Below are 14738 nucleotides of genomic sequence, written 5' to 3' on the forward strand. Positions count from 1 at the left end.
TCTTCTCTTCTTTTTGAAGAGTTATAACATAATACATCCTTCCTTGCACACACACACACACATATTTGAAGGAATTTAACATACTAACTATTATTTTTCCAAAAGTTAGCTATCTCACTAGCTATTATGCATGCAATACAAAATATTTTCCCATCACTTCACACATCAAAAAAACTTGACATATTTCATCAAGAAATAACATGAATAACAAATCATTCTCAAACAACACAACCAATGGTATTTTATGCAATTTTTTTTATGTGAACTCGTTCTAAAAAGTGTTAATCGCATATTCATTTCGAGTAGATCAAATACACTAGATATTATTCCTATGCACATAAGCACATATTCTCTTTAACAATCCAATATCTCTCTTTAAAACTTTAATGCATATGCATCATGAGGTAATCCTTGATAATATTTTAAATGAAATAAATTAATTCCTTTTCAATAATTACTAACATAATTGTTCTATTTTTGTGCATGTGAATAACTCACTTCTTTTTCAAGAAATATCAACATAATTGTTCTATTTTTGTGCATGCAAATAAATTATTTATTTTTAAGAAATATCAAACTTAATAGTTACTTGTTTGTGCATGCAATTAATTTATTTATTTTCAAGAACATTAACACAATATTTATCTCTATATGTACATAACAACTATTCTTATTACTATGACAAATCAAATGGCAACACTTCATTTTTCCTGTTTAAGTCATTAGCATTAGGCGCGGTTTCTGAACTAATGAAAACAAATTTTTGAAAACCAAAAGTGATTTGTGTTGGGAATGGGTTCATTAAAAAAGCTCTCTCAGTTTTAACACGGGTCTCATGGTTAGAAATATTCAAATGAATCTTTGCAACCAATGTTTCTAGATTTAGATATTACATAATTTCTTGTTTTCTCCATCAGCATTCAACAAGGGTTTCGAAATGTGCGAAACACATTTTAAAATATGAAATAGGCTTATTGTGAGAACAAGATTATTCTCAAAATCTTGTTTTAGTTTTTAGACATCTATCACAGTTTACGATATATGAAGACATATTTAGACGCTATCTTCCAATAAATCATGAAATTCACACAATTATTTATCCAAAAAAATATTTTAAAAATTCAATGCATGTGAAATATTTTAAGAATTCAATGAGAAAAACACTTACTCCTCTATGTGTGGAATTCCATAGAGGTTTTCCCAAGAAAATAATCTCGACTCTTTATCATATGAATTTTTTTCAAGTAAATAAATTTGATTCTTATTTCTTCATGCACCATATGCAAACACAATAATTTTCAAATAACATAGTTACTTGTCTTTTAATGCATGCTTGGAATCCCTCCTTATTCTCTCTTGGCTCAAGTATACATGTATTCTGTCATTAGTTATCGTAATTTCCCATAGGCTTACAATAAGTAGAATTGAGAAAATGCAATAGCTTTGGTAAATCCTAAATGTATCCCATAAAGCACCCATAAATCACTCCATAAATAAGATTTTTCCTAAATCCTAAAATCACTCCATAAATTATCCATAAATCATATTTTTCTAAATTCTACAATCACTCAATAAATCATCCATAAATCTCTCATGCTTTTCTTTTCAAGGTAGATTTTCTTTTTCCTTATGAACAAAATATCACTTATCCATAGATTTTATAAAACTATTACATATTATTTCTAAAACTCATAAAATATACCAACTTGAAAATACAATTCATTTAGATAGAGGACTATAAATTCTTCTAAATAAAAGGATTAAGAATTAATTTTTGTAATATTCTTATAATTAATAATTACAAGAATATTTTTCATGTAATATCAATATAAGAATTAATAATATTTAATTATTCAACAACCCTCATTTTACAAAAGGTTTTTAGGGTAGCTTAGGCCAGGGATATTACATATTCCCCCCCTTAAAGAGAACAATGTCGTCAGTGTTCCTTTGTTCTTGGAACATGTTAACACCCAGGTTGTTCCCTATGACTCCCAAGGGAATACGGCCGGGGTAACCACTAACCAAGCTTTGGATTACAGTCTCTAGCCAAACTGTAATCAGAGAGGGCTCTCTCTTTAAGATTTATCTCTGTTTTGTGAGGATTTTAGGCTAGTTATGAAGTGAGGGTTTGGTTTGAATTTTGGTTGAATGATATCTTTCAATACCTAAGATGTAGTGTTCAGACAATTGTAATTCATTGGGCAATGGAGTTTAGAGCTGTGAATTGTTTGAAATGGTTAAGTGGGAGTGTTCGGACTGCAGGGCCTATTGGGTATTCCAACAAACAAACTTAAAACTGTGGTGATGATGTATGATTAGCCAATGGAAAGCAATTAAGAATTTTCCACTAAGCTAGTGGTGTGAAAGTGAAGTATATTGCACAGGAGCAAACTTGAATTGCTGAAACAAGGGTCAATGTGAAAGATATATTCTGAAAGTGCAGCAATTAAGAATTACACTTATCAAGATTATAACTGAAGAAAACATTCATTTACAACATAGATTGAGCTCAGGGTATTTCATGAATAAATCCTGAAGCTATTCTTTTTCTTTGCTGCTAAATACTAGAACTTAGAGACATGTATGGATTGTAAAAGACTGAAACACATAACGAAGAGAGTTACAGAAGACTTATTGTATTGTGAGATGCACATGGATCCTGCAACTTTTAACAAACACCATGAACGCATTCAAACAACTGAGAACTTGAGAGATTCCATCACTTCCTTTATTAAACTCTGAATAAATTACAGCATAGGATCTCTTCAAGAGGAAATCAACAACCCCTGCAAGCTTATGCGAGGGGGAATTTATACAATCGGTTCCAAAATATCTGAACCGCTGAGTTATCTGATAATTAAATACGTTACCAACTTTTACAAATTATCAGAAAAGTAGTTACTGCTGCTATTAATACAAAATGAATGCCCTTTATATCTGTCAGGAGATACTTTAACCCTTGGAGGCCACTTAGTCGGTCTGAACGTTCTCCTTTAATACTAGAAATGTGCCTTTATGGCTGTTGTGCTGTAGCTTTTCGGCCCTGTTACCTGTTAGATGTCAATCTTGCTTTTGTTAGTCGAATATGATCTGCTGAGTTGGCTCAGCCCTTCCCTTTTCATGCATGCTGATTTTACTAAGTTTTCCTGTGCATGCCAACTTGTATTTTTTGATGAAAAAACTTAGTGAATGGCTTCCTGTTCTATAAGATCATTTGTATTTCCTTAGTCCACCATTCCTGTGTGGGCAGTTGATGTCTAAGAATTGCATCCAAAGTCTCATCTGCCTCTGTGTATTTATAGAAATTCAGAGGCACTTCAAACAGGTGTTTAATTTCATTCATTATAAAGAATAAATTCTCTACCCTGTTGTAGAGAATTTGTCCTGTAGCTGTCCCTGTTTCCTCTGAGGTGCTGGGCCTTTCAGTGATCTGATTTGTAGCGAATGTGTTGACCCTCTTGGCATACTTCTCATGTGTAAGTAGCCTTCCTGCGTTGTTCAGTAAGCCAGGGAGACCTTTGTTTTGCAATGCCACATATTTGTCCATGAATCTATTGACCTCTGTCTGCATGTCCTGGGTCCTTCTCTCTAGTGTCTGCACCAGGTTTCTTAATGTTAGGGCCCTCTTTACTAATAAAATAGTCTGAGTCCTATTGGAGATTCCCATAGTTTCTAACTGAGCACTTGTTCTGTTGTTAAGCACATTGATCATTCTATTGGCAACCTCGGGCATATTGCCTAGAGATGCCCTTGATCTCTGGATTTCCCTCTGTGCTTTTGCAATGAGCTCCAACTGCTCATGAATTGTCTCAATATATTGCCATTGGTCAGTGATGGATTGGCCAATGTTGGCCCATAAGACTGTCTTGAGCTCAACTGTCACTTTATCCAGTGTGAGCTCCTTCTCCAACTCCTTTATCCTGTCTTTAAGGGCTTTTATTTCCCTGCCATTTTCTGCCACAGTCTGCTTGGATTTATCATACCTCTCATTGAACTTGGATAGACTCTCCCTGGCCTCATTTAGCTCTGCCATTTGGGCTTCCAGGGCTTGTATTTCATTCTTGATCTTCTGCATGTCCAGGCTTGGAGCCTGCTCTGTTGTTGTTGGTGCAGTTGCTGATGTAGATGGTGCTGTCTTTTCAGTAGGAGGAGCTGTGGTCTGAGGAGGTTCCTCCAGGTTAATTATTTCTATAGGAGGCTGAGATGATTGACCTCCTTCCTTTTGCTGTAATGATGCTTGCAATGCTGCCTGTGCAGCCTTTGATTCCCCTAGCTTTTCTTGAGTCTAGATTAGTTGTTTATATAAAGACACCAGCAAAGCTGTGGCATCTTGATCATGTCTCAGCTGGGCAACTTCATCTGTTTGAGGGTGAATTGTTGCTGGGATTTTGATCTTTCTCCTCAAAGCTGCCATGTCTGCATCCCTCAATTTCAATATTTCTTGTATGCCCTTGATGTCCTTGGGATCATGTCCAATCTCTATGATTATATCTTCTAAGGCCCCGATCCTGTTATCCTTTGCTTGAGAGGATGCTCTCTCCAACTCAAGTTGGGCAGCTGTATTATTTAGGCTATTTTCTAGCCTGTAGTTATCCAGTGTCTTGTCTGCCAAGGAGGCATACACCATCTCACCCGTTTGTTTATGCAATTCGATTTTGTCCATTGGGTGGATGTCCTTGGCAAGGACCTCAAGATTGGTCCTCAAGTAGTTTGAAGGGGACTGTGGCTGCAATGCAGTTGGCATGAAGTGACTCATGATCATTTTGCCTTCATTAACATCATATGCAGACATGAGCCTTTGCTGGTTGGTGGGAGCCATTTTCAACAAATGATTATATAGTTGTATCTTTATTGGCTCATTCCTCCTCTTTATGTCAATGAACTGCTGTTTGATGCTCAGTTCACCTTCTCTCTGCTGGCTTGAGGAGCTGACTTCTCCTCCCATCATCCTCTCTTGTTCCTGCTAGAAGGAACTTGCTGAGGCCTCCAGACTTGGTGGCCCCATGCCCAAAGATTGCCCCAAAGGCATTTCCTCTTCTGAAAGGGGATTCATTCTGTGTCTTTTCTCCCCTTGAGTCGTTGTTGTTGTGAGGGGAGTCTCTCTATCCCTCTTTCTTCTTATGTCTTCTTTTTGTGGGGTTTGGAGGACTGAGGCCTCCACTATCGTTTCTGGCCTAGGAGGCACCGTGTCCTGAGCCTACTGCTTAGTGGAAATTGGGGCTTCAGCTGCCTTTTCTTGCTGTAATGGCTGCTCTTTCTCTTGCTGCCCCACTTGTTGCTGTTGTACCTGTTGTTGTTGCTGTTGTGCCTCCTCATGAAGTGGTTGTTCTGGTTCCATCTCCTTTTCTTTGCCTTTGCTTGAGTTTTGCTCAGTAGCTTTAATCGCTTGCTGATTTGCTGTGGAGGAAGATGCAGCTGCTCCCACTTGAGTGCTTGGAAGAGTAAACACCTGTGCACAAAGCTCCAAGTCAGCCATCTTTTGGATATTTCTAACTGCTCTTTGATTTAATTCTTCTTGTGTAGCAGCCTCCTCTAAGGTTCCCCTCCTCCATTTTACTTGATTTTCATATTTTTCTATGTGAGGCAACCTTACATGGTCATAACCAGACAGCCTATACTTGACCCTTCTTAGAGTTATGAAGTGATTGGGGTCATAAGGTTTCCAAAGGAAACTAGTCTGTAGGCCAAGGGATCCTAACATGGTGTCAGCTTCTTGCCAACCTTCCTCCCTTTTGTTGTAGATGAAGTGGCCTAATTGATTTCTGACCTTGAGTTGTGCTTTCTTTCCTCTGATTGAAAAGTGCAGCACATCAGCATTCCCAAATTGCCTGAAGTATTCTAGGGCAAACAATCTCATGGGCACATATCTGGGCAATCTGTATGGGGGAAGCTCACACCCATATATTCTGATGACTGTGTGGTGTTGGTAATAATACCAATCCCCGATGTTGTATGCCTTGGACAGCTAAAGAATCCTCTACATCTCATTAGTTAGCCTAGGAGGAGGTGAGCTCATCATTAGAGACATGGCTGGGTGGATGAAGAGGTCTATAAATTCACAATAAGTGTATGGAGAAACAGATCTGTAGTGGAAGGTAGAGGACCAATACACCACTGACCTTGGATTTCCTTGTGCATCCACTCTCTTCATAGCAAAGTGGAACTTCTCATGTTGATAATACAAAATCAAGTGGTAGATGTAGGAGGTGTATCTGAACACCCTTTCTCTTGGTAAGTTCATCAATTGCTCATGTATTTTGTCAGATATATAAGTGGCATAGTCATAGCAGATTGGAGACTTGCCAGGGGCAAACATGAGCATCATCACCAGCACAGTCTCATCAAAAAACTCAATAGAATTATAGCCCAGAATGGGACTGATCATGTCTACAATGCCCCTGCCCAATTGGTTTAGGTAAACATGAGAAATGGGAGGGTACTTCACTGTGTCAGAGTCAATATATAATTGATTTAGTTCGGTGATCTGGGCATCTGTCAATTTGGCACCTTGCTTTATCAGATCAGCCAGTGATAAAGGGACTAATTTCTTCTCAACTTTGAAATGGAGCATCTCTCTGATGGCTTCAGGGGTGACATAGAAAAAAACTGAGCCTGAAGGGTCAATCACAACCCTCTGAGTGGCGTCGTAGGATTCAATACATAGGTGGATCAGGTCAGGAAACTGGTTGACCTGAGGGAGTTTGAATAGAGGGAGGAAAGAATCCCAAATGCCCAATACATATGTTCCAGCCTCATGTTTAATCCTCAACTCATTCAGCAAATGAATGTGGTACTTGTTGTGCATTAGAATTTCTTCTGCTATCTGATAATCCAGGTCTGCTAGAGGCTGCCACTCCAATTTTCTCTGAGGGGCATTTAGAGGAGAAATATTCAATGCTACAGGAGCTATTGGTGGATCCATGGTTACTTTTAGGATTTATGTCGTTTATAAACTGGTGTTACTGTGCAGAGCAACACCACAGAGTTTTCTTTGAACAAAAAGGTAAATTACTGAGGGACAGAGGATAAATGGTCAATTGCAGCAATTGAAATACTGCTTAAAGGATGGATAAGACAAATGTCTGGTCTTAAACTCTTTTTCTCAACAAATTGGTACAGTTTGGGTTACCATTTCGCGATTGCGCGAATAGAATGCAGTTATTGGTAAAAAACTCGGGCAAACAAGGCTCAACCGGTGAATTTCGACCTTAGAGTGTAAATGGGGGCTAGGCACAGGGGATTTTCCGGTGAATTATAAGTTTCTCAGTGTTTTAAGCTTTCTTGGCAATTTACAGATGAAACCAGGTGCAGGAGGGATTCACAAGGATAAATACCTGGTATACAGAGAACAATGGACACGAATGCAGGTGGAAATGGCGTGCCAGCGGTCTCCAGGTCGAGTTCAGCAGGTTGGTGCACAGTTGGACGTAAAAACCATGCAGAAAAAACAACATCGTTTTTGGAAAAAAGTGCAAAAAACGTGACATTTTGGCCAAAATATGGATTTTTGGAACATTGGCGCCTTTTTTGGATGACGTCAGCATGACGTCATCAGGTGTTGTCAAGGTCGGATGACGTCAGCATGACATCATCAGGTGACGTGGCGGCATAAGAGAGGTCCACGGGGATGCTGAGGTGGCAGACAGGTGGAGCAATGGCGGGCGGGGCGTACCGACGCGGCGCTGACGTAGCAGTGATGCTGGTAGTGACGTAGGCAAGACGGATTAACCGAAACCGGAAGTGGTTAGCGGTTTCATATCGCACCGCCTTCCATACGGAAGCGGAATTGTCAGAGGTACCTCCAATACGATGTGGGGGTGACGCGTGGCAGAGGCCTGACGTCACCCTCTGACAGATATCGGAAGGTATCTTTCAGACGTCGGGGCCGGTCCGATATGCACGAGGGCCGTCGGATGAAAAGGGCCTGATCCGACGGTCGACGGATCATTGAGCTGGCCGGACGATACGGATGCGGGCGGGATTAAAATAATATTTCTTTTGAAATTTGCGCCCAGCGGGACCTTTGGGAATTTGGCGATTCATATGGTTTTTTCAATGTTTTTACAAAAATGCGCATAGCGCTAAGACTTTGGGTAAACGGGAAAAAGTGGGTTTTTGTATGCTTTTTGCAAATAAAGCGAGTTATGGGTAAAAAGGGGTTTTTTACAAGGCTTTTTAGCGAATGACAGGGTTAATGGTTTGGATAAGTTCTGAAGGGGGACAAGGGGTAGGGTTTGGGTTCCTAAAGTGACAGGATGTCACTTTAATCCCTGACTGTGAACATATGGCTATAGTGCCAAGGGGAAGGGGTATTTATAGCATGCTTGGGGTTTATACACCATAGTGTTTATAATAGTAGGGAAAAGGGGAACATAGGGGATTTAGATAATAAGAAGTTAGGGGTTAGTAAGAGTGGGGGAAGGGGTGAAACACTAAGTTTTTGTATGAAATCAAATTAGTATAGGAAGTAGATCAAAATGAAAAGAATTTTTAGACAAGAAATGTGGCTCTAAAGGAAACCAGAACCAACATAAAACCTTGAATCCTTTCATGAACACCACTGGTGTAGGGATGTTAGTAATGAATATGAGAAAGGAAAAAGGAAGTTAGACATGCTCCATTGTGTTACAGCAAAGTGATAGAGAAGAGGAGCTTTTCTATCCATTGATGCTTTCCTTGTTTTGACCAGCAAGATTCAGTTGGGAAGGAATGACATTTCTGCAACCCCATCTACCTACCCATCTGCTTGCCTAGCATTTTTTGTTTCTTCTTGGAGGGTGCACTTAGACTTGCAGACCCATATGTGCCTTTTCTTTTCCATTGGCTTTTTCTTTTAATTGTCTATCTAGTACTACCCTTATTGCTTCCAAGGTCCCAGATTAAGCAGTTGGGAACCTTAATTCTCTACCTAAGCTACTGGTCTTCCAAGATTAAACAGTTTGGACAGACTTCTTTCTCTATTCTACAACAAAAAATTGAAACATGGCATGATCCAGATTAGGCTGTTGGACCATCCATCAAAATTGAGTCAACATAAAGCTATATACACACATTGTTTTCTCATGGAAATATGGGATCTTTGTATCACCAAAGCAGAGCATATTTGGAACTTTCTTTGCCAATCATGAAATATGAAACCTATTGATATAGGTAGCTAATAGAACATTAACTTTTACTCATACTATAACAATCTAAATAACAAAAAATGGTATCATTTCCCTTCATAATGAAGAATTTTTTATGTTTAGTAAGTAGAATCAATAATTTTTATCAAATGAAATACTTTTCATTATCAATTATTTATGCAAGGTGAAATGATACATTAATCAAAATACTTTCGCAAGTACTCAAAGAGAACTAGCCTTGTAATCATCAAAATGATAAAAAATTCTATGAAGTGCATGTTGTATTTTATTTAGGGGTTACACGAGTGTTTCTTTCCCACTAGCATTGTTTGAAAATTACTATCTTTATCTCCCAAAGTAATTTCAATAAAATTCATACTCATGAAAATTAATCTCCATCCATTTTCCTCTGGTCTATGAGGAATTTAAAGTTCAATAGCTCATTGTTTTATCTAATATGAATAATTTGAGACACATATTCTTTTCAATGTATTTCCTCTATGCATGAATATAGATAATTCTTTTCTAACACGTTCATTTCCTTACACAGATCTACAGGCACAACCTATTTCATAAAAGATGTTTCTTAAAAAAATAAATATACCATGAATGTATAACTATATAACACATACAACATATTATAGACATGCAACTTAAAGTCTATTCTAACATCCAACATCTTTAGACAATTTGGAAATCAATAAGAGAATATAGACATAGTTGCATCTAACCATAGTTAATGCCTCATAATTATTCAGGAAGCAACCATATTCAACACAATCGTAAGCTATCTTCAATAGTTCCCCATTGATTCCTTGTTGGTTTCTTCTGAGCCTTTTTTTTAGTACCGTCATGCTTTAAGGTGCCTAACCTTTTACCTAGGCCTTTTTATTTTAGGTTTTTTGTTTTTGTTTTTTTTTTTTTTCTTAAAGCATGCCTTTCTCTCATGTTGTGCTTTATTTCACCCTACTTAGTATTTCTCTACAACTAAGTGATTAACATAATCTTTCTCTGCCATTATGTTAATATTTTCCTCTTTATTATTTTCTCCTAAGTATTTTTTACGATAATTTTAGGGAAGGTCGATCTTTGACTTAACCACCTATATTTTTTCATAAGATGACAAGAAGTCTTCTAAAAATCTAGAGTTATTTCCTGAATATCCCAAACAATGTATTCATTAATTCAATAATGAAATAAAATATTATGTCATTAAATCACTGCCATCATGGCTTCGATAGCCATTCAATCTAATAATAATTCAGTTCCTGAAAATGTCTAAAAATCCATTGTAATTTACATAAATTTCTATTTTCATATTATCATCAAAGAAAAGGAACATTTATGTACATCATGCATCCATACTTGACCCTCAACATAGGTCTTACAGTTTGTAAAAGTACATTGATGACATTTCATCACATGTCATATAGGTGGTATACCTTCCAAATTTCAAGATAACAACAATCATGAACCTTAGAAAAAAAAAATTAACATATCTTGCATACCATAGCATTATACTTTTTGCAATGTCCCATCTTACCAACCATCAATATTGTAGAGAAATAACAATCTCATTGAACAGTAGGATGCAAAATGTGGTTTTCTTTCTTTCTTTTCAATTAGCTTGCAACCATGTAAGTGACAACCATTAGTAAATTTTGGGAAAAAAATTTATAGTCATTTAATCTACAACCACTGCGGCATTTTATTAAATAGTTTTCAAGCATGAAATATATAGCCATTGAGGCATTTTAACCAGTAGTTTGCAAGAACACGATCTACTGCCATTGAGGAATTTTAGCAAATAATTAGCAGACATCAAATAAATTTCCATAAATATGCTTAAACTATCAGAGAGACAGTAAAACTAGAGTTTACAAAATAACGTGAATCATATTAATGTCATCATTGATAAAATTTCTACTAAACAACACAATCAACAATCCCTATACAACAACGTTAAATCAAAAAAATCATACATATTATGTATCTGAGTCAAAATAACACTTTCTTTTGGAATGAAATTGTTGCTTAAATGGTCTTTGGGTATCAATACCCCCTTATGTTGAGTTGAATCACATCGAAAGATCTTCGGGATAAAATTATTTAAAATAACAAAACTTTGGATCTCATTTACCACTTTTGACAAACACATGGAATACAAATCTTCATCTGTAGCTATGCATGAAGAAAGCCAACCCAGGATTATTCTACTATGAGCTTTCATTGAATTTAAGCTCACTATATGAATTCCACTTGACTCATTCATAATTTCCAGCATCTAAGGAGGTTCCTTCAATGTATTTGTTTTTTAGAACATTCTAATACCCTCCTTAGGGTTGACACTAGCTTCTACATTCTTTAGTTATCACACAAACCATACATGCATTCATTCTTTATAAGAAGTGCATTATAATTTTAATCATTTTTTTTATATGCACCATAATCATTATTGTAAAAGTATGCATGCAAAGGTTGGTAATTAACCCTCTCTAGTTAGTTTTCAAGATTGTTCATAGGTGCAAGAAAGGTTTTATTGTCTTTTATTGGGATCCATATTCAAGTGTTATGAGCACAACTTTTAAAGAAGAATTATGACTTTCTTCTCTTTAAAGTGGTCATTAATCATGCATAATGAATCTCATGTTAATTGTAGTCTACTGCAAGTTCAATTAGAATTATACATGATATGAGGCCCACTAGCATCATACCTCTACTTCTTTTTTTTCTTAATGATTCCCAAAGGGCGCTAGTGTTGCAAATTTTTACTCAGAAACCACTTGTAACATCCCTAGGTAACCTCGCAGGAAATTTCATGGAGTTATGATTTTTTTTTTAGCATTTACAAATGTGTCACTTTCTAAATTACCTTCTAGCATTAGAATAGCCATCATCATTACATAGAAAAATATTTAGTAAAAGCATAGTGGTTACACAACCATTTACTACTATTGTTGTAGCATATTAACTTAAACTTCTAAATGTAACATTGCATCAATTCCATGGTTATTTTAACTTAGTGAGTTAATCACATTCTAATAATATAACAATCATGTCATCTAAGGAAGACACAACAAGAAATCACACAATTAGACACTCATATACCCTCGAAACACAGTAGAATGAAAACCAATGAACGTTTAGTTTTATCATTAAACGCTTGTGAGGGTGTTCACCCCTCACTTAATGGCTTGTAAGGGATTCCATCCATTAACCATTTTTTTAAAGTAGTACAAATATTTATCATCTAAATTGAATCATAACTAGCTATAATCTATGATAAACATAATGATATCATTTACCCATGAAGCCATGAACATTAAGTCTTTACAACTTGGTTCTTCCCATTAGTGGATCATCTGACAGTTGGTATTCCTAAATCTGCATGGACCAACAAGTATTTATCTTCCGTAATGTTAAATGTGAATTATCCTTTACCCAAATCACCATCCTTTCTCATCGTTGATGTCATCAACACACTTGATATCATGACCAGACAAGACATAAAATATTAATTAGCTAATAATCAATATTTATTAGTGACACTTCAACATCTATACATAAAATATTTATTAGCTAATAATCAATATTTACTAGTGACACTTCAACATCTATTAGTGTGCATATATAAATCATAAATATAATTTTATTTAATATCTTCTTTAAAATCATTTCACATGCATTGGTAACAAGAAAATCACCAAACGTCATATTTCCAACAAAACGCTAACATAATCTTGGATACACTTTCATATTCTTTCCAAAGGAATGCTAAGATACTAGATAATGTTCTTTTCCATGCAAATGCATAACAAGATTTCAAGAGAACCAGCCCAACAAGAAAATTTTGTTGTGCATACTATTATGTTTCCTTTTAAAAGGGATTAACGCAATAGATTCTATACTTATGCATGCGAATGCATGTTATTTTCCAAAAACATCTTTTCCTCAGGTGAGAAATTTAAAATAACTATTACGTATAAAATGAAATCTCTATTTCAAACAAAGTTAATGTAATAGTTATAATTTCGTGCATACAACTACTTGTCCTCTTCAACATATAATGACATGCTAACTTTTTCTTCTTGCATGTGAAACATATATTTCTTTCCAAACAAAACTAACTAAATCTTACATGAAAAAATTACATTTATTTTCCATGGGAAGAAACACATAACATATATTCTTTCATGCATGCAAAGAGACATTTTCTTCTTACCAAAACATCTAGCCCAATAAATATACATATCTATTCCCAAAAGGAAACTAATACCATAGATAATCTCTTTAGATGTGCAAATACGTATTATTATTCCCAAAACAAGGCTAATACAATCAATATTATGTGATTGCACCTTCCTTTTCCCAATAAATATAAGAGAAAAACTATACTTTTCCATGAATGTAAGTGAATGTGTTTCTCTAAAGAATCTTCCAAAAGAATCTTAACACAATAAAGCATATGTTTACCGATTTCCTATCCAAGAATCTAATTCCATAATATATACAAGGACATGTTTTTCTCTTCTCTTCCTTCTGAAGAGTTCTAACGCAATAAATTATTACTTGCACACTCACACACACACATATATTCCAAGGAATTTAACACACTAATTATTCTTTGTCCAAGAGTTTAGCTAACTCACTAGCTATTATGTATGCAATACAAAATATTTTTCTATCATTTCACACATCAGAAAAAATTGTCATATTTTATCAAGAAATAACATGAATAAAAAATCATTCTCAAATAACACAACCAATGGTATTTTATGAAAAGGTTTTGTGTGAACTTTTTCTCAAAAATTTACCAATGTATTCATTTCCAGTAGATAAAATACACTAGATATTGTTCCTATGCACATAAGCACATATTCTCTTTAAGAGTCCAATATTTCTCTTTAAAAAATTAATGCATATGAATCATGAGGACATCCTTGATAATATTTTAAATGAAATAACTTAATTCCTTTTCAAGAATTACTAACATAATTGATCAATTTTTGTGCATGTGAATAACTTACTTCTTTTCAAGAAATATCAACATAATTGTTCTATTTTTGTGCATGTGAATAATTTATTTATTTTTAAGAACAATAACACAATATTTATCTCCATATTTACATAACAACTATTCTTACTGTGCCAACAAACCATATGACAACACTCTATTTTTCCTGTTTTAGTCATTAACTGGGGCGCGGTTACCGAACATATGGAAATGGATCTTTGAAAACCAAAAGCGGCTTTTGTTGGGAATGGGTTCATTAAAAAGAATCTCTCATTCGAATGAACCTTTGTAGCCAAATTTTCTAGATTTGAATATTACAAAATTTTCTATTTTTCCATCAACTATGGACACGTTTTCAAGAAGTGTGAAACAAAATTTTCAAATCTGAAAGAGGCTTCTTGCTAGAACATGATCATTTATAAAAAAACGCTTTCTATTTGTACACATCTATCCTAGTGTGGGATATACGAAGACATATTTGGACCCTATTTTCCAATTAATCACGTGATTCAAACAATTATTTAGCCATGAAAATATTTTAAAAATTTAATGCACATGAAATATTTTAAGAATTCAATGAGAAAAAAACTTACTCC

Source organism: Pinus tabuliformis, chromosome 7, assembly GCF_031772625.1.
Source record: "Pinus tabuliformis cultivar Carrire ecotype Pingquan chromosome 7, CPIR1, whole genome shotgun sequence".
NCBI classification, from domain to species: domain Eukaryota; kingdom Viridiplantae; phylum Streptophyta; class Pinopsida; order Pinales; family Pinaceae; genus Pinus; species Pinus tabuliformis.